We start from the raw sequence: 22,160 nt of genomic DNA, 5'->3' as shown, positions 1-22,160 counted from the left end.
AAACTACAGCGAAACTTACCGCAAATGAGCACCCAAAAATCCTCCCTCTCGCCCCCCACGGCGCCCACGAAGGACTGACGTCGCAACATCCCCGTTTAGACCGAAGCTCCCCGTGAACCAGCGCGTGCAGCTCAGTCAACCAATAACTGCCCAGCTGGACTTCCGCCTTCCCTCTGACGTGTGAGCAACACGGCCGGCAGCTTTAATTTTAGCCTCCTGTGCCTTTGTTTGCCAGTTAGCGCCACCGCCGCGTTGCTTTTGGCTCATTCAGGATGAACTGTCACAGAGACGCTGTGAAAACCGCTGGGACAGAGGAGCTACTTTGACCCGGGCGCGGCCGCTGCTTTTACCGTGTTTACACAAGCTAGAAATGTGCTGATGGACTCCGGCCACGGCGGGGACAGGAGGCGGCCGAAACCCAGCGGCCAGCTGCCGTGTGAAGGCAAACATTGTTTGTGGAGGTGGTGAGTTAGAAATTAATTAAAAATAATAATAAAATTCTGCTCAAGACAAAGCCCCACTTGTTAATGTCAATAACAAACTGGTATTAAGCTAACTGTACCAGGAAGTTAGAAAAGAAGTTGGCTAAAACTTCATTTTATTTATAAAAATAGTAGTCAAAAACTCATTTTTCCCTCCACATGGTTTATGTTGGCTATTCTAGAGAGTGGTTACAAAGTGAAAAAAAAAATTATTCTGTTTTAAAGTATATTTTAAATATGCTACATGTTTCTGAAATTCATGTTTCATTGCATCAACTAATTGTTAAAGGCGTGGTATTTATAGAAAGACAGGTGGGATATTTAAAATATATTTTAAGAGAAGTCCATTGTAAAGTTATAAGTATACTTAAAGTACCATAAGTTTATGCTTTAATTCAACTAAATTAAAGCATAAATACTTTAAAAAAATGTATTATTGTATTTTTGTCTGTTACCTACATATACTTTTTATGCATAATAAAACTGTTTCAATAAATGAACCTCTTCATATATTTTTAAAAATATTTGTAAGGTGTTATGGAAATAGTTTTAATATATATATATATATATATATATATATATATATATAATACAAGTTCAAACACCATAAATTTATTGGAAATAACACCAAAATGTATCATTTTAGCATGAAATAAGCACAAAAAATTTATATTTAAATTATAAGTATACATGAAGTAATTCCATTTTAGCACAGAATAGTAAAGTAAATTCACTTTAAATTGAATGTTAATCATATTTGAATTCAACTATTTTGTTGTAAATGTTGTAAATGTAATTACAATTCTAGATTTTAGTACACTGACTTAAATATATATTTTTCACCTGTGTAGTGAACATACTAAGAACGTTATATTTGCTAAATTGCCTGCAACCCATTAAACTCAGGTTTTACAACCACAACATGACTACACGTGTATAAAATCTAGTCCCTAGAGTCTCTGTCCCAACTGTAGGTGGTATCACTACAAACTGGAAGTGATTTGGATCAACTTCGACTCCGCCACGTTACATCACACAGCGGGGGTCACCAGATGATGGTTACAGTCCTCCAAACTTCAGATTAACTCAACAGTCCTTAGAAAGCGTCATGGAATGACTATCATAGTGTTACATGAGACCATAGCAATTCAAATTGTTGGATACAAAGGTATAAACCCATTTCTGTTGGACTCTAGGACATTGGAGACATGTTGCCTGGAGGGACAAATCTGGCAACCCGATGAACAAGTCTTGGTTTTGCAGTTGCCCGGACAACAACAACCTGCCTGACTGCATCGTGTCAAGTGTAACGTTTGGTAAAAAGGGCGAGGCGTTATTTTTCTGATTCAGGCTTTGCGCTGCTCTAGTTCCAAAAAAAACCTGAAGGCTTCATCGTGCCAAGAGATTTTGGGCAATTTCCTTCCTGCTCCAACATGACTGTACCCCAGTGCACAAAGCAAGGTCCAGAAAGAAAAGGATGGATGATGAAGTTTGGTGGGGGAAACTTGACTGGCCTGATTGAGTCCTGACAACAGCTTGTAGGAATCTATCAGAGCGGAGATCACTAACCAGGCCAAACCAACGAGCATCAGTGAACATATTTATTTGCTTTTTGGTAATAACTCAAGTAAGCCCATTCCTAAACCTCGATGAAAGTGTTCCCACAGAACAGCTACAGCTCCACTTTACATCAAACCATACAGATTAACCATGGGACAACTGTGTGTGAATGTAGATGGCTTAATACCTTTGGGACTATTTTAAAAGTTGGGAAATTTTTGCCACCATTATATTAGCTTATTTACCAACAAGTCCTATAGTATGTAAGCATGTGATTAAAATAAGAAAGAAGAGTTGATTTAAATTTAATCACGGACACGATGAGTTTCTCTGCAACTTTTTTAACTGTTTGCTTCCATTTTTAAAAACGTATGAATATTCTACCATCTAATTATTACCATTTGCCCTGAATTTCTACTCAAATTGGCTTAAATACATAGCTAAATGATTTGAATAGCACATGCTGAATTATACTTGCTGTCAAATTATCACATCAACCGTTTTTTTAAAAACATGAGACGAGTTTGAACTTTACAAGAAACTTTAGTTGGATAAAACTAAAATGTTATTTTCGTATTAAAACCTTAAAGAAACAGTCAGAACAACCAACCAACCACACAGTCCAAATTTGTATAAAGAAATTTGTTACATAGAAAGTATGACTGGGCCCTGTCGACACATCGGTAATTTATCATACAGCTAGTAGGGAGCTTGTAGTTTTGATGCGCCTTACTTACTGATGACAGCTGCACATTCTCTCTTAGCAGAACTCCTTTCCTCCTGCCAGACTAGTAACATGTGAACCGCCTGCAGCAAACACAGAAAGCACACTGGTTATTCTTGACGTATCTAGAGCTTCGTCTCTCAAAAATAATCCTGCTTTTACTGTTAACGCAAACCCAAAGAAAGTTTGCACGGCAAAACTGCTGGGTTAATCTAAATCAGGGGTTTATGTTGTTTTGGGAAGAAGTTCTAACCAAACACTGAGCCAGAAATTATGACCAAATGTTTGGTTAGAGAAGAGACTAGACGGAGCCTCGGGATAAAATAAGAAATGCTAAAAATGATGTATTATGACGATGTTCACACTAAGAAACAAGTCTGCTCACAAAGATGCCACTAGCCGTAAGTAGCTAGCACAAGCTAGTGCTAGCTACTATATCCAACATCGACCACAGTCCTTGTTAGTCTAAATGCTAAACATCAGTCACTTTTAACCCATTTGAAGTTGTTGTGTTCAATCAACCCAGACTTAAATGAGTGCAGGATATAGATTTAAAAAAATAAACAATTTTCAGTGTATCTGTGGTACAGAAAAGCCAGGAGTGAGTATAATGTGTACATCACATCCAAAATGTCCCGTGAAAGCTTCCGCATATCATACTCTGTAAGATCACTCTAGTACAGAGATTATAATTAAACTTAAAGGGTTTTAGGAACACTGTATGTCTCTAAATAAAACAAATTAAAACATTTCAGAATAAGGTTTTCCACAAGCTGGTCGAACCTCAAGCGACATTTTTCAGCTCCTAAAATGCAACCCAGTACTTCAGATGCCCAGTTAGCGAAACAATTAGCGGAAAGCATAAAAACATGTTTTTAGGGACCCCAGATTTCAGCATTTATTTAGTCACTAGCTTCTTAGATTTCAATTTCCACAATAATGACAGTATACAAATCAGTGTATTCATAAAAAAAAAAAAGCAACATAGCTGAACTATTACCAGCAACAATTACTGAACAATTTATCAATGTCTGGTGAAACTTGCTCAGGAACTATATGTGCCAAAACTCCAAAAAACATGGCTATAATATTTAAAACGTATATTTTAATGACCAGAAACAAAACAAAAAGCACTTTTTGTGACAAAAGTTAATGTCAGACCACAATACAAGACAGGTGCTATCATTCTTCCTTCAAGTGATGACCCTTAAATGGCAATGCTAATTTTTATTGATGTTATAATTACTAATAACGGATTTACAAATAAAAAACTGGTTAAAAAGGTTAAATTATATTTGATATGTGTATTTAAATTGTACTTGGCAGTTAAAGTGTGTAGTTTCAGTTCACTGAGAAATTAGCTGGTAACCATCTTTACACTTGAATAACCACAGAAGGTAACGTCCATCGTCTTCTTTAGCTCCGCTCTTACGGACACATCAAATCAGCACCAAGAGACGAGCTTTCTGGCAATACTCTGGACAGAAAACTACACAAATAAGTGCGTCTGTGAATACCGAACCACAAATAGACGAGAATCTATTTGTAAAGAATCTATGTAAAGGAAGCGACAGGAAAAACAAACAGCTAGACTTCAACAAACAACGGGAAGCTGAACATAGAACAGCAAAGTTGACCTCTTTAGTCCATCATGATGGAGCATATTGGATTAAGAAATGTTGCCTTTACAGTTGAGGTGAAAGTCTACAATCTGTGCAGATGACATCCACACAGTCTGCTGTCAGTGATGCTAACTGCGCTAATTGCTAAAGATGCCGAAGAACATTCAAAATGTTTAACCTGTAATTATGCTATCCTGTTTTGAAGTAATAATGCTGAAGTTCTGCAGAGCGTGTAAATGACCAACGATTGCTCATAACAAAGAGGAACTTTATTTGCTATAATAAAGGATTCAAGCATCTTACAATAAATCAGACTTGTTTCCTTAGCATTTTAAAGTTGGACACTGTTGGCATTTAGAATGAAATTATCTTGTAGAAAAAAATTACAAGTTCTTGTTACGTTTTCTAGAGTTGGAAAGCAATAATTACACTTTTAAAAGAGTTAAAGATGCATTGCTATTCTTTCTAGGTGGATTTTATGAATAATTATATTTTGTTCCAACACTTGGATCAAAAATGACTGAATTCGTAGGTTTTCAAAGTTATAAATCTATTTGACTCCAAAACTGTTTTGAAGAAATCATTGTTTTAAGTGACTCTGAAACACATCAATAATACATTAAATCTGGATGTTGAAAACACAAATGTATTACTTTTAGTTCTGGTTTTTAGGAGAAAATGTAATCAACTTAAATTAGTGTAAAAGGTAGGTAAAAGACTTAAGAAAAAAAAAAAAACAGGTGATCCACAACCTGCCACAAAATCTCTGATCAGTGAAATTAAATAGTAAATTTCTCTAACTTGGACCATTAAATAATGCCATGCTGAAGAGATACTTCATCTGTATCGACACCTACTAGGCTATAATGGACAAAGACCAGAGTTACTGACGGAGAACTGTTTCCGTCGCCAATCTTTTAGAGTGCAGTTTCCAGCTATGACCACTTGAGGGCAGTGCATCACTGATGAAAACTCAAAACGCCATCCAGCATATGTGTGGCAGATCAACAATAAACAGACCTGCGTATATAATCCATCTACAGTTCACACCCTGTCGGCTGCTCTTAAAAGACAAAGCAATCATCTGTATCCGTTAGAAAACTCAATATTTTGTTACATTCTAAGTTCAGTCTGATTAAAAACTATTAAATTACATCTGGCTGTGTACTCCATGAAAACTAGTACCGTCTGTGGTTTAAAACGCGGCCATCTTTCCCAGTTGTCTACCTGCAGCCTCGTGGCCTGGTCTGTTTTGTTGTGCTGAATGTCGGCCTCTGTTTGCCGCCCGTGAAAGGTGCCACTCATTTACAGCGACTGAATGGCTGCTGAGAGAACAATGTTCAGGTGAACTTCTGGAAAGCGTCGACATTCTCTGTACTAAACTACAACCACCAACATAAAGATTTACTCCATTTATTATTATTTTTTGCTTTTCTTAGATTCCCTAACCACTGTCAGGCCCTGACACCTTCCTGGTGTCTTTTTTGTAGCTTTTATTTTTGCCAATTGAAAAACCTCTGCCCATCTTGATGGAATCTGTGCTAAAACTAAACGGCTGTTTGTTGTTTTAGGGTTTGGAGGTCAAATAAAGAGCACACGGTGTCATCAGCATATGAAACGAGGCGGATGGAATATGTCTCTTACCTGGTGTCGAGCTGTTTAACGGGCCCACGTTACGTGTTGGCTCACCTCTCATGTGACGGGGTCATGTCAGAGGGCAGACCCCCCCTCCCCAACCGGCCCAACACCTCCCACTCTCACCCCTCCACTCACCGACTGGCTCCACCCACTCCAGCTCCACACCAGCTGAGCCGCTTGTCAGCACTCTCAAAAAAAAAAAACCTTTGTTGCTGTACTTTATTTGAGCATCTCTTCACTTGGTCTGCCGTTCTTTTCTTGCAAATGTAGAGAGGTTTCTGTTCTGTTCTTGGACACTTTTAAAGGTTGAAAGCAACGCCTTGACGCTATTAATGGCAGATAGTTCTTTACTTCTCAAATTTATGATGGGAAAAACCTCATGAAGTAAAAAAGAAAGGGAGGAAGTATGGAAGGAAGGGGATGTGGATAGGAGGAGAGAAACAAAAAGAGAAGAGGAAGTACAACAGGAAGGAAATAAATAAGGAAGAAATGGTGATAGGATGGACAAAAAGGATGAGAGGCTCAGTTGGTGGAGTAAGGAAAGGAGGTATAGGAGGAAAGAAAAAAGTATGGAAGAAATAACTGATAGATCTATAGATTGTAGGAAGTAAGGAACAATGGAAGGAAACAATGAAAAAAGAATGATCGGATAGATAGGAAGAAAGAAAAATATGGAAAAAAGGAATGAATGGAGAGAACGGAAACTAAACAAAGGAAGTATGGAAGAAAGTCAGGGTGCACCAATTTCAGTTTTCTGTCCAATTACTGATCTTTAAAACGCCTGACCTGCCAATTCTCATTTTGACAAATACTAGTTTTCTGGGGGGGTTTTCTGATGTCGCTAAATATAGCAAGAAGGTCGCTGAGTTGGCAACAGGGGGTGACTATTGTCAACATGAGCTGGTGGGCCGATCTGTCAGTCAAACTTCTAACAGGAGAGTCAGAGAGGACAGTGGCTGATGATTGGAGGTTATGCTGATGTAGAAAAGAGACATGTAAATATTGGCCGATCTCTCAAAATGAAGGAAATCAGCCCCGATAAATCAGCTGGCCGATAAATCTAGAAGAAAGGATTGATAGAAGCAGACGGAAGCTTCTATCCTTCCGTCTGTCTTTCTAGGTAGGAAAGACAGACGGAAAGAAGGAAATAAATGGGGAAGAGGAAGGATAAACAAAAAGATAGAGGGAAGGAAATATGAATAGAGCCTGTCTTTTTCTAATATTTATTGAGATGTGTAAAAAAAAATCTATACTTTTCCGATCTCCATAGGAAACTTATATTCTTTCCATTCCAATAATTTCTTTTTGCATCTTTCTTCTCTCCGTTGTTCCTGTGCCTTGGATAAATCATTTAACTTTATATATAAAGAGTTTAATGCCTAATTATCAACGTATGTTGCAGAAGTTTCAATGTGAACACCTTTGGTCAAAAACTCAACTCGTGAGTCTGAAAATTGTAACTTAACTAAAAAATGAAAAATCGTTTAGGAGAGAGAGAGCATCTTGCCAAGTGGAGGACAGACTGACTGACATTCTGAGTAAAAGTACATATAAAACACAGATGTCTCGAGCTTTGATATCGCGAGCCTGTTTCTTTTAGGGTCCTTACCCAAACGCGCTTGATCGATAGCAGGACGTGAGAAGAAGAAAAACACCAAACGCCACGGTGTCTCTTCTCTCTGAGGACGAAACAAAACGCCTCAAGAAGTTGTTCAAGCATTTTAAAACAGCGCTGAGCTCAAATTAGATTATCCCTTTCTTATTGCATTACGGCGCTTGAATTCAATTTACTCTTTTCGCAAATGTAATTTTGTTGGCAACAAACCCGGCCTTCCTGAGATATTTGCCTGCCTCTTGTCGGGACTCCGTGTTCGTGGCATGCACGGACCTCCCCGTGGAGGCGTGGGTGTTACCTGCACGCCGAGAGACGAGGTGCAAATGGTGTTAATCCACAGCTGGCTGGCGACGCTTGAAGCCGCGGCGGTATAACAGCGGTGAGCGCCGGGGAACCCGGTGGAGGTGCTGGAGGTTCAGCTGAGTGGAAAACCTCTTCCACATGCCGGCCCGGCAGAGGCCATCTTGCCCCGAGGCGGCGGCCCAGCACGCCGCCGCACATGTGGGTTGAATTGCCAAGGTGTTATGCGGCCCTGCTGAGGTTTTCAGCTTCACTGGCCGTCTCTCCCCGGGTTTATTACGAGACTAAATACGTCAGAATGCAAGGACAAGGCCCGCAGAAGTGTTTGTTTTTACTCTGAAGCCGGGTCTTAAGTTTTGCTGTTTGCTTTGACGTACACGAAGGCTGCCAAGGTTTTCGTTCTGTAGTTCGACATTTGAGCTGAACGTTTTCTGGGACATGAGAGCCACTTTTCAGCTGGTTTAAAGAAAAAGGAACGTGATTGCTACAATAGCAAGTTTGTGTGCTGCAACAAAATGAAGCCATGATAAATATTGTCAAATTTCATTTAACCATTCAACCTTCTCTGTGGGAAGGTTGAATGATTAGCATCCCACATCCAGACTTTGTAACATTAGTCCAGTGGCTCTAATAAAACTTCTCCTGACTGACTTTCAGTCTGGACATCTCTAGTACACAAGTGGCCCCTCAGACATCCTGTCAGGTATAGTCCTGGACTTTGACTAGGCCATTTCAAAAACTCTAATTTTCTTCTCTTGAAGTAATTTTTGTCATTTCTAGCAGATGCCTAAAAACATTAAAAATATAATATATTTCTACATGGGCTGCACTTGTATATTTCTTCCTGGAGTGATGTGACAATAATAATTCCACTTTGATCATTTTAATCTGTTTTCAAACTTTGGCTTTAGTGAAAGGGTTCAAATGAACAAAAATTTTTTAAAAATTGTAACATGGCAGCTAAACTTTACTTCCGGTACATTTGAATCACTAGCGGCAGCCCAGCATTGATGTTGGCTTTAACTCCTGAAAATGAATCTAGGAGGCGGTTTAACAAACTCAAAACGTGTGCAAACGTATTTATCTGAAACATCTCAGCTTTATTTACTTTTTACCTTTTTTTTTTCTCTGAGATTAGTTTGATTTTCAGATGAATGAATGTTAACTTTTGGCAATGACTGTGTTTTTTTTTCCCAAATAGTTGACAATTTTGAAATTAAACAAATGCAGTACTTATATTTTAACAGCCATTTGCTCATTTTGATGTTTATTGTTTTCCATATTTAATGATTAATGCACTTGAGTTTTACTTTGCCTGTTTCAATCCATAGTATGTAGTGTTTTTATTTGTTTTGACTTCGTTTTTATTAGTATTTCATATCAAGATTATATTCATCATCATGTTTTTTTGTCAAAGTAAATGAATTTTGGCTGTTCATAAGGGCATCATTAATTTCCCCCTAACATTCTTTTTTTCTCCAACATTTCCAGTTTTCTCCAACATGCTATGTTTGTACTTTAATTAACATGTTACTCCTGCAGTATTTCGCTGCGTTTAAATCACACCAGCGCCTGAAATGTCACGCAGTGGATGATTGATGGATACTCGGGACGTATGATGTCTGGAAAAAAACTCACAGTCTGCAGTCACTTCAGACTTTAATGATTTACTTCATTGTATCTCCAGGTTAAATTGAGATTCACATGTAGGATTTATTTCTGCGTTGAGTTTTGAAAATCAAAATGCAACGTTCACTTCCGTTCAGCCTAAACACTTTTCCTCCTCCTGTTTTCTTTTGTACTCTTTTAAAGTTTGATCTTTTGGCCAGCGTGAAACAGTTTCATTTTGTGTCTTTGGTGTAAATATTATGGCACTCTGTCCGATTGGGTTATGCAAAGGGAGCCTGAGTCATGCTTCACACACAAGTCAGAGCTACGAGTCCCGTGGTTTCAACAAAAAGGTTAGTTGGACATGACATGAAACCAGAGGTGAACTAGCTTGTTGAAAACCAAGAAGGAAAGTGCGATAATAAAAGGAGACGTTTAACTTACTTCAGCTAATGCTGCCTTTTTTTAATTACCATGCAAGCCAGATTTCATTCCCAACTTCAGATTGGGTTTGTTGCATAAATGTGAATTTTTTTTTTCTTTATGAAAACCTGTCTAATGAAAAAAATGTGAAACTCTGTTAGTTTTAGTCTAAACTTCAGAAATACTTTGAAAAATAATAATTCAATTCAAGCATGTGCTTAAAATTAACTGAGACTTTTATACTAAACAGCGGGAAGTTTTATTTTACTGTTAAATGTGGCTCATTTGTCATATTGAAAGAAAGTTTAGAAAACAGAAACCTTTAAAGTGCTAAACGTACTTTTCATTCAGCCCGTCATCGGTCCGATGTAAGATTCAATATTAAACGATGACGTTTCCATTAGTAGAAAATCATTTTAATAATCAGAAATAAACCTTGCAAGCCATCAATCTGTGTGAAAATAATATTTGTAATGTGTCTCGTTTGGTGAGCTGAGTTATTGAAATAAAATCAACTTTTCAGTAATTTGGAAAATGGGTCCGTAAATCACTTCAGTCATATCAAAATTAAACCAGAGATTGAAATTTCGGGTGCGGATGAGCTGACGCAAACCTCGACGTCAGTCTTCAGATGATGAGAGAAAGAAATAAAAACAAAAGAAACCAGACGAGGACATGCGCGTTGTGCATGATTTATGGCAGCGACGCATGAAATTGGTAGTCAGGACTTTTAAATCGATTCCAGAATATTTGCCACATACATAACAGTGAAGGGAAGCGGCTGCACGTCTCATGTTAATTATATGCTCTGTTTGTGTGTGTTTTGGATTATTTAATGTTTTGAAGTGAAGGATTTAAACGGGTTCAAATGGAGCTGGAGAGGCTTTTTGCTGATTTTTGTCTGAGCGAAGACCCATAGGAAACCATTTCCTGGGTAAAGTGTCAGCTCCATCATCACGGCAGTGAGAAGTCATAGCAGACTTTCAGCTTTAATGATAATAATAAAAAAGGAGGGTAAATATAACAATTTTCTATGCATTAACTCAACACCATCCATCCACTGCTAACTTGGCCTTAAAGGGGATTTTTGTCCAATCTGCCCCTTTGATGTTGGAATCTGGCTGTGGGAGGATTTGTTTTTGATTTAGACTGAAGGCTAAGCACTCATTTCTGGACAAACTGTGGGATTTTCTGCATACCAGCTGGCTTTGAGAGTGCGGGCATGTGCATACATATGTTTTTTGCATGTGTTTGAATCAGCTAAAATGAGATCTGTGCCTCCAATTTCTATTAAAAGTCGTTTAATTCCTAAAAGACGCGGTCGAAGCTTCGCCCACCGTCCCACAGGCGCCGCCTCAATGCCTGAGGCCTTCTGGTTTGCTCCTCACCTGAAACAGAAAACCCAAATGGCAAAACGCGCATTTACCGAATGAAACGGGGCGCCGCATTAACGTGATGCATTTTTTTTTAGCTCGATTCGACAGGGTGTCAAATCTGCGAAAACACACAGGGCGTATCAGATCGCAAATGAGAAACATTTTAGGGTTGTGTAGTTTGAGTTTGTGTGTGTGTGTGTGTAGAGGAATTCTTTTATAAGACGAAGTTTCTAACTTTTATCCTCTACGCCATATGTCATCGCTGCAGGAAAATCAAGAAGTATTCTTGTTAAGAAGTCTGTTTAATCCAAAACACCAGAGTTGCAACACAGCTATTGGCAAACACTGGTTGTCTGATCGTATCAAGTCGTCCTGGTTATTCTTTTTTTTTATAGTCTCTTCTGTAAAAAAGCTATAGCTGCTCCAAAGTGTGTGTGTGTGTGTGTGTGTGTGTGTGTGTGTGTGTGTGTCTCACACTGATAAAATGAGATTATATTTGATAATGTGATTTTCATCTTTTCTTACTAATTGAAAACATCCACACCAAGATGTTTCTATCTGAGTTGTCCTTAGCAGAACGAGTACACAATAACATATTGCTCTTTTGGTGAAAATGAGAAAATAAAATGGCCGGACTGGATAAAAAGGAACTTATTTCCAGTCAGACATGTAATAGGTGATCAGTTCTGTACTAACCCCTGGAGTTGAAGTCCTTTGGTAAACGCATAAAGATCTGACCGATTTAGAACGTGCCGTAAATCAAATTTTACTCCTGTTCTTCTGGATTTCCTTCCTCGCACATCTGATGAAAGTGCACAGAACAACCAGCGAAAAGCAGTTTAAAAATCCTCCTGCTGTAAAATACTTTTTCATTTAGGATACAAAAAGAAAGATCAGGGCGGTGATGACGGATTTATACTCTCAGAAAGTATGTTGCTGTCCTGAAGACGAGATTTCGACTGCGTGGAAAGTTTGGTGTGGTTTAGAATCCAACATGGCTGCCCTGCAGCCGAGTATTGCAATACTCCCATTACGCCCTACGCCCCTCTACGAAGTGTGCACTCGGTCGAAGAACACATAAGTTTACAAGCGTGTAAAAATTGGAGGACTGGGACAGTACGAGCTATTTCATTAAAATCCAAAATGGCGGGTCTCAGTGAAATAGTAATAACTGTCGTATGGGTTTTAAGAAGGTGGTGGTACAGCATATCGTGATAATCTGTTTTCATAATATGAATTTAGATTTGTCGTCACAAAAAATTCCTACTAATGATATTTAAAATCCTCCCAAACTGTCCGGATCGTCAGGATTGTTGTTTTTACTATTTTCTCCAAGGTTTGTTCAATAATAGTATTTTTAATAATTTAAAAATATGATTAAACGTGTGCAGTTTAGTGATACAAATAACACTTCTTTATATGACTGGTGTCATACAGGAGCATATCCTGACTACTTGCATTTGTGGGGCTGTGATTCCTCTACCTTGGAGTCACAGCTACACAGTTGTTTAGAAGATGTTTAATAAACTTGTTCTTATCGTCACATTTATTGGACTATTACCACAAAATATGGTGATAAAACTTTAAGTCCATGTCGCTCATAGGTGTTTTGTCTCGACTTTTTTAAAACAGAGCGAAATGCAATAGTTTTCATTCACGTACAGCAGAGTGAAACAAAAATGATCTCAAATCTTTACATTTGAAAACTTAGTATTTTTTCGTGACAGACACTTTTTGCTCAGTGAAGGTTGCCATGTTGCCGACTTGTAGCAGTGAATTGTGGGTAATGCAACTTGCCAAAGTTGGCTTGGATGAGGGCTTTAGTTGAAGTGTGGCTCAAGGGGGCAAAGAGGGCGGGACAAACGATCACTCCAGAGAATTGGGACTCGAACCCTTCAGTGCAAGTACCAGGACTTGGTCTGAATGGGTTTTTAAAGGGACAGTGTCATTTAAAATCAACTTTTATTTGAGCTTTACATGTTATAGTGTTATTCACTCATTAAAAACACACATGGCGTGTTGCCCTGATTCTTTCATGCATGTTTGAAAAAGATCCTTTAATCTCCATGGCAACCATTCAGCTGTGCAAAACACCTGGGTGGACCTAGCTCTGCCCTCAAGGTGCAGCTCCTCCTCAGAACTGCAGTTTCCAAGCTTCTGCCTCACAGAGCAGCTCCCCCCCACCCCCACTCAGCTCCTTCAGACTAGCCAGCAGCAATTAGCAAACACCTGATGGAACTGCAGCGCTACTTACATGAGCTACTTCTCAGTGCAACATTGGTAAAAACATTAAAGGGTTAATAGAGGAGCCATGTTGCCAGAACTTCTTGAAGGCAGAGTTTCAGAAAGAGCAGGAGTTTCTTAAAGCGACAGAGACCCAATTTGAAATTATGAAGTCATATTTCTTTGAAGGTAACATACTTCATTGTGCTATAGAATGGCTTTATGTGTCAGGAAAATGCATAATAAAGACTCTTTAATAAACTTGTATTCCATAGTGCTTTAAACTTAAAATAACTTTTTGAACACATGTTTTTTTGTTTTGGAGAGAACATGCAGTTATCTGCTTCTGTTGCTAAATACAAACGGGAAACTCTTCTGCTTTCCGAGCTTCCTTGGTTTCCACCTGCTCAGGTGAGAAGCCCCTACCTGGAGACCCCAGGTCTTCACTGATGGCCATCAAATTCAACACGCCGTTCTCGCGCGTCAGGGAGCAGAGAAACGACGGCGCTTGCTCGTACGCACCGTGCGGGATGCCGCAGCAACACAGAACCTGGTTCCAGTTAAAAGCAGAAGCCCCCACAACAAAGTCCCGAGCAGGGGGAGTCGCAATGAGGAGAATATCATTTTCCTCTGGCCTCTGTGATCTGCCATTCTTACGTTACACTTTCAAAGCCCGGCTCACTGGCACAAGTTCTGCTCTCTGCATCTCTGAGCGAAGGAGGGAGTGCTGCGCTCCCCCCTCTCTTCCCTTCTCCTCGCTTTGCCTCTCCTCTTCTGGGAAAAAAAAACGGAGAGGAGAAAAAGAAGTAAGGACTTTGACACAGCTGGGATAAGATCTGTTGAAGTTTTGTCTCCTACAATAATCCCTCAACAAGCTGTTTAAGCCTGATGGCTTCCTGCTACAGAGTTCTGTAGGATTCACAGGCTTTTCATAAAGGATGCACCGAGATGAAAATTTGAGCCAATATCAATATCCGATATTGATATTGCTGTTGTAAATTATTTTTTACGGGATCGTGTATCAATTTTACCAACCTCTTCTCGCAACACACAAATGGCAGCAAGATGAAAATAAACACTGGTTACTACTAGAGGTGTGGCATGCTTCATATTTTCGTACTGATCCGATAAAGGGCTTGTGTTGCCGATACTGATACTTTCTATCTAAGTGTAATATATCATCAAGCTTCTGACCTTAAGGTGTTTTTGTTGGTTTTCCTTTGAAGTATTCTGTTCAAGCCTAGGACAGAATTTGAATAAAGTTTATAAATGCTAATGAAATACTTTAATAGCATATGAACATAATTTGTGTGTATTTCAGAAATAAACAAAGTGAAAATTATTATTATTGAGATCAAATCAGAAACAAAATCTTTTTTGAGGTAGAGTTGACAAGTACAAAAATGTAACAAAATTGAAAGGGTGTATTGGAAACTAAATATCAATATTTCCACTCTGTTATCAATCAGATTCTGATACTGAATTATCAATATTAATATTTTTGAATCAATCCTTACATAGCAGGCCAAAACAGATATGTTAAAGGGACAGTATTAACGTAAAATTGACTTTTATTTTTTATATTTACTTCATGTTATATTATTCCCTCTTCAAAAATATACCTGGGGTGTTGCCTTGATTATTTCATGCATGTTTAAGAAATTCTTTCGTTGACATGGCAACCATTCAACTGTACAAAACTCCTGGTTGGACCTAGCCCCGCCTTCAAAGACAAACCCCCCTCCTCAGAGCTACAGTTTCCAACCTTTTGAGCTTCCGCCTCACAGAGCATCCCTGTGCTCTCGACTCCCCCTCTCAGCTCCTTCAGACTAGCCAGCAGCAATTGGCAAACACCTGGTGGAGCTGAGCATCTGCTGAACTCATTATAGGAGCTATTGCTCAATGCAACTCCGGTAAAGGAGGTTAAGAGGTTAATAGAGGAGCCATGTTGTGATGACTTCCTGAAGGCGGAGTTTCAGAGAGAACAGAAATTTCTTGGAGACAGAGGCCCAGTTTCAATTTCTTGTTAGCCACATTTAATATATGCAGCATTTTTTGCAACTGAATGAAAGTTATTTGATTGTGTTATAAAATGACCTTGTGGCTGGAAAATACATAATAGTCCCCCTTTAAAAAAACAATTAACATAGGCTGATACTGACGATCTATTGAGGATCCCTACTTTTTCCAGATTTTCCAACTTTTGCCACTGAAATGAACCATAATCCTAATGTTTCTCAAACTCTCTGAGTGCTGTTTGCAAAGTTTGCTTTGCTTTAGCTTGCTGTAAAACCTGCTGTTTGGGTTGAATGGCAGTCAAACAAACCGTTTTAATTAGCTGGACTCTGTCACAGGTGCAGCCTAATATGACTACTTTACAATCTTGTCCCTTTTACCACCCCATACTGCAGCCACTTAAATTTGATAATTTATTATGAGATGTTTTCAACACCGATTGCCAGTGATACAACACGCTAAGACGTATTTAGTGCAATAAATTTAGGGCAGATTTAGGAGTCATCTTTTTGATGGACATGCCTTTAAATGTCAGGCCAGTTGCTGGAGTAATACGCCGCTCTCTTCATCTGCAGTTGCGCGATGCATAACGTATAGCCCACCGAGTTATCTCCAGAGCCTCTCATGTGTTAAACAGATCTTGATACCCGCAGCAGGAGGTTGGGGAGATGTTATTCAGCTGGTATTTATAGACGGAAGGAAAGCGGCTTTGATAGGACGTCTCTTGAACGTCCTCCAAGACGGGATGTACTCGTGTCCTCAGCCTCTTGCCACATCCCCTTTTCATCTCTTTTTATTCTCCGGCGAACAATATGTGGACCTGCCGAGAGTCTGTGCGCAGAGATCTGATGCTCCGTTAAACTGTCAAGAGCCACAAAAATCCCATTGAACTCATTTATAAAAGTCTTTACAGGTCATCCAAGGCCCGATCCCGTCATCAGACATCCAGGGAGTGGAAAGCCGATATTCGTTCAAAGCGAATCTCGTTGTCAGCTGGCATTCCTGAAAGTATTTCGCCAAGAAATCTCATTGCTTTTCTGACACTTACGGAGCTTTTACAGACGCATTGACACCCTGTGAGCTTTTTTCACATTTTTTTCCCACTTTGCACTTCACAGCGTTTTATGATATATGTGTGACAGACCAACGCTGCAGAAACACAAAATCTCACCAAGTCATTCCAGCATAGTTTCTAGAGCAAATATCTCAGTACACTTGAAATAAGACAGAAATAACTTGGAAAGAAACTTTTCAGCAACTTATCTCTTAGACTTCTTTGTATTCCTCTGGAGATTGTTGTGCAAAGAAGGATTTGCCATAAAATCAGTAACATTATGGTCAACACTGAGCATCTGCCATACAAGAACAGAGGGTCTTCAGTCAGATGCTTCTTCAAACCCACTGTAACAAAGACTGCTACAGGTGATCCATCATGTCCACAGCCATCAGCACCGACAACTGATGGAAAATTGGTTAATGTGAGTTAAATCAACAGAACATTTTCTTTTGTAATAAAGTCTTTTTTTAATTGAATTGAAAGTCTTAGCTTAACTTAGCTAATCTTACATTACCTGACATTAGCTTAGATTAGCCTAGCTTACTTTACCTCAGTTATGATAATCGTTAGGCATCAGGTGTTAAGTCCTTACAGCTTTAACTCTGTATGTTAAAGCTGGTTCTTTGTAATCTGGTCCACGCTTGGACCGTTCAAGTTGTAGCAAACGAGCCTGTCTCCTAGCAACCAGGAACAAGACATCATCTGAGAGCCGCCGTCGAAAGGATGTTTGTTTGGAAGCTGATCTGTCCTTATGACCATTACAGTGATTAACAAGGCTGGGAGAGGAGAAGTCGTGTATTGGATGATCAGGGGCCAATTCATTACTTTTATGGCTTTCAAAATGAAACAACACAGAGCAACACAGATGATGTCACAGAATATTCTGTTTTGAAGTTGAACAAATTCCCATGCAGCGATTAGAAATTAGTTTTAAAATATTCACAAAGCAACACACTTGGAACTGGGTAGGAACTAAGAAAATAGTCATTTTTGAAATCCCTGCTTTTGACTTGTCTGTCATTCTGAAAGATGGCTCCTGCTGCTCCAGCTCTTTGTTTCTCTCTCTCTCTATGGAAGAAACACATCCATCCATACATCTGTGCAGCAGGCCACAGAGGGAGAGCGCTAGGCTACATGCAAATAATCAATTTGCTTTAGAAGTCTGCTCCGCATGTGTCAGGGATGTATCGGGTTGATATGAGGATATATGTGTGGGCATGAAAGTTTGCTCTGTGTTGGCGGGGGAGGGAGAGACAGAGCAGGAGGAAACGACAATAGCTAAGTGATGGGAAACATTTAAAAATCAATCAATCAATCGAGTTACTTTAGGGTGCTTTGGTCTCATAAAGTTTCAATTTGAAATCAGGCCTAAATCATGATTAAATGCGTTTGGAGAACAGAATCAACATGTTAGCATTAGCCTAAGCTAGCTACAAACTGCGTCAGATGAAAACATAATCAGCACTATGTTTATTTTCTTAAGTTCTTTAAAAAAATCACAAAACGTACATTTCTGTTTCTTTACTCTAATGTAGAACCCATGTGATATATCTTTTTTTTGCAGAAAAAATAAATGACAGGGAGAAAAAGATTCAATGCACTTTACAAACAATAAGTAACAATAAAATTTTACATAATCTTGTGAAGACATTTTTTATTTTGTTAAAAATAAAATAACGTCAACCGTGATATTTTTACTTTGAATGGTACTGAGATGAGACGAGTTAGATGTGTTTGAAAAACAAGAGTGTCTTCGGTCAGAGGCTTCTTCAAATTCGCTGTAGCACAGGCCGCTACAGGAGATCATTCCTGCCAACATCCGTCACTGTGTACAAGGACTCTGAAGAATTTGAATTCATCTGAGTTACAACAACATTTAATTTTCCTCTGGGATCAATAAGGTACATTTAAATTTGAATTGAAGCGATTTATTGTGAGGAATTAAAGTATTAAAACACATTTTGTGAGAATAAACCAGTGGTCGCTGAGCTAAAAAACAATTTCATTCCGTTTGCGAAAATACAAACAAAAAGTAATTTGTTGGTACGTGCATGCTGGTTTGTTCAAGCTGCTGTTCGTCTTGTGAATGAAACCAAATGACACAACGGCTGGACGTAGTCTCATTAGGACAGACTCGCTGTCCTCTGACTGCATCTCCTCTCCGTCAGGTCAAAGGTCTCATATTAACAGGTGGGCAGATAATGCGAACCAGGAGGGAGGTCATCCCAGGCTCATTCACACCGCCGCGGAGGAGAAACGACCGTGGAGCGCGGGATTGAGATTACTGGGATTGAAGCTGGCACTTCACAGTCCTCCAAAGCTCCGGGGACGGGGCCAGACTCCAGGTGTCCTCTGCGGGTGGAGGTGTGGAAGCTCCACTTCCTCTCGGCCCGGCAGCAGGAGACCAATTAGGAAAGAAAATGAAAGACTTTTTTTTTAAAAACCTTTCTTTCATCTCCTTATCTTTCCTTCCTATCTGTTTTCCTCAAGGTTGAATAATGAAAAACCAAGACAGACTTCTGCTTTCATGTGACGTGTGGATGATTCTCCACACGCAGCAGATAAGAGTTGGATACTGCATTCTTGTATGACAGAAAAAGGGAAGCATAAAGTTGCAACAATACATTAAATAATTGGCTTTCATACATAAAAAAAGTCTTCACATAGAAAAGCTTGTCCTAATTTGACAACAAACCGCTGAAAAGATTCTAGATTTGAGATTAAGTACTATCTTTTTTGGTTGAGATTATTTTTTATAAGATTAAGTTAATAATTACTATATAAAGATTACTTAATAATTAGTAGATAATCTTTTACATTCGGAAAGTGATATCTAAAGAACAATACTGATTAATGAACTAATTTACTACTATTATACAAAATGCCTTGGAAACATACTCACACCTTTTAAACTTTTCCCACAATTATCCCATTACAGGCATAAACTTTAATGTGTTTTACTGGGATTCTGAGTAACACATCAACACAAGGTAAAGGAAAGTAGTAAATGTTTATTAAATTAAATAAAATTTGACTAAATGTAATATTTGTTGCTGGTTTGATAACTGGCACAGGACGTTTTTATGATGTAAAACTTTGAACTGGAACTGAAATGCTCTGTACAAATAAACTTGACTTAAAATTTGTAAAAATTTGAAAAGTGTTGTAGTCAATCATTTCTATCAATGAATTAAACTCAGAAATAAATTCTCAACGCAGTAATTCAGTTGTTTTAAGTGCGTTTTTGCAGTGCGTCCTGTAATTGGTTTCCAATCAGAAAGTGAAGTTGTGTGTGTGATTGCCAAACAAAAACCGGCAGGAACCAGTCTGTTAGTTTGAACTTAAAGTTTTTTTTTAATATCTGTGAAAGTTGCAAACATTGTGTTGATCTCACCATAAGGTGAAAAAATAAACAGAAATTCACCTGGTTAGCACTGTGAATTAGAAAGATTAAAAGGCACTTTTTTTTTTTTACCAAATGTTCTCCACATGGGCTGTATTCAGTTTCTACGGCGACTTGAAATTAAAAATAAAAATCTGATTCAATCACCCGAATCCACCATCTTTGTGGTGTTTATGAGCCTCGGTTAGCGCGGCATCGCTCTGCTTTGTGTGACTTTTCTTTTTCTGTGGAGGAAGCGAACGCTACTGTTGACCAGATGTGGCGTCGCTCCAACACGCTCTGGAGACGGCCAACCTCCCACGTCCCCTCATCCTCATCTGGGTTTCCCGTATGATATACAACCCTGGAGCCGAGATGGTGATCACAGGGGCATCGTTTTCATTAGCCCAGCTCTTTCCCTTTCATTCACCTGTGGGATCTTTTGGAAGCGATTACCCCTGCAGTTCGCTTCATGCGCTTACAGACGGCTTGCCTCGTTCCTGACCCTTGATTGTTTTTTTGCTAGCCTGCTTTTCTGCTAAAAGATGGATGGAAATGTTTGAAACGTCCCACCCGATCTTTTCTCTACAGTGCCATTCGTAACAGAGATCAAAAACGCACGACCTGACCCGCGGTGGAAAACTGATGGGCAATAATCTAAAGACATGAACAGATTGGGAAGATGTCATGAGAAGCAGAGCTCATCTAGAAGCATCTCCTGCTTGTTTATTAGAAATAACTCTGGTGTGAAGCTGTAGTAATATTATAGATGCCACAGTCGGCTTCCAAACTGACTTAGATAACTACACCGACATTTCTCCCAATATTTATTTGTATTTCCACCTCCTCAAGCTTTGGCTTTGACCCCAAAATGCATGGTTGGTTGTAACCTAGCAGTTAGCTGGTAAAAACCAGCTCTTTGCTGTACGCTTCACTTCGTCCAGAAAGTCTAGACCAAGATGGCTGTTAATGTTAGCTAATGTTAATAATGTTTATAAGTGTGACCAGCACAGACTGAACGTCTCCGTTCACTTCGTCCGCTGCCATTGCTAAAACTAGCGAGCTAGCTGAAATACGATGCTAAAACAGTGCAGAAAGTCGATGTCATCATTCATAACTTACAAGATTTTATTGTAAAGGTTTTATTTGGATATTCTTAAAAGTTTTTATTTATTACTAAACACTTTCAGGTTATCATTAGTGATCCCCAAGTAGAAATTAAAATAAAATCTGAGGATGATTTAGCTTTTGGCCGTGCTAACAGTAACAATAATAAGAATCTCGGAGCCATCCCTCTGTGTTTGCTGTTGACAGGTTCACAGAGGAACGTGTGTTTGCCGTTTTCTGATAAATGAAGTCACAGTACGGCAGCTGACATCTCAGCCGAGGAGGAAACGTTCATCTCAGGTGGACCCAGAATCCGGCTGACGTTTAAACCCAGATCCTGACAACTCGTGTTTCTTCCTCTCCAGCTTTCGGCTTGGAAAAACGCAAAAATAAATTATACTCCCGACTGTGTGTGTGTGTTTGCATTTTACTGCAATATGTCTTTCACTCCTCATCTTCTTGTCATCCAAGGCAACAGGGGCTTGCAAAAAAGTACAAAAACATTTAAATATTACAGACAAGTGGTTGCCCATTTTTTTTCCTGCTCCCCTCTTTTAATTAAAAAGAAATTTTGAACACTTACCGCATATAACTAATACTGCGACTCCTTGGAAGGAATTAATCATTGCTTTTCATGACAGCTCAGTGGTATGATTTAGGAAAATAGATGATGTGACTGTAACATTTTGGTGTGTGTGTGTGTGTGTGTTAGATCTGGAAACACACTTCTGATTTATGTGAGTGGGTGGGAGAGCTGCCATTTCAGACAATAAGCAGAGGCTTGTCAGTCTGCCCCCGGATCGCTGCGGGTGTGAATCCCTCAACGCTGGAGGCAGCTGAATAAACTCAGACGGAGAACGCTGCGGCCGGAGGCAGGCAGCGGAAGAAGAACGCGTTAGCAGGATGCAGGCCCGCTATTTACATTCGGGATCATCACTTCTGCTTTTAATGCTTCATTTACTGTAATTTACATTTCACATCTGACTGTTTTTATGCATCCCTGCGGACATGTTTGATGCTGGGGCTT

The 22,160-nt window shown here is 39.2% G+C and overlaps 1 long non-coding RNA gene across 2 annotated transcripts; it reads left to right on the top strand.

Annotated features, from left to right (window-relative positions):
- The first annotated feature begins 20 nt into the window (after positions 1-20).
- LOC106942095 (uncharacterized) lies at positions 21-21,625 on the top strand. Of its 2 annotated transcripts, none has more exons than XR_001423544.1 (2): positions 21-464; positions 21,341-21,625. It is a non-coding gene; the product is annotated as an uncharacterized LOC106942095 (long non-coding RNA). The 2 variants fall into 2 exon arrangements; XR_001423543.1 differs by lacking the exon at positions 21,341-21,625 and adding an exon at positions 18,813-19,804.
- Positions 21,626-22,160: the final 535 nt, after the last annotated feature.

This window comes from Poecilia latipinna, unplaced genomic scaffold, assembly GCF_001443285.1.
Source record: "Poecilia latipinna isolate Pla-1442-1.1 unplaced genomic scaffold, P_latipinna-1.0 Scaffold4038, whole genome shotgun sequence".
NCBI classification, from domain to species: domain Eukaryota; kingdom Metazoa; phylum Chordata; class Actinopteri; order Cyprinodontiformes; family Poeciliidae; genus Poecilia; species Poecilia latipinna.
The sequence above is the reverse complement of the archived record's forward strand: the minus strand, read 5'-3'. Positions and strand labels throughout refer to the sequence as shown.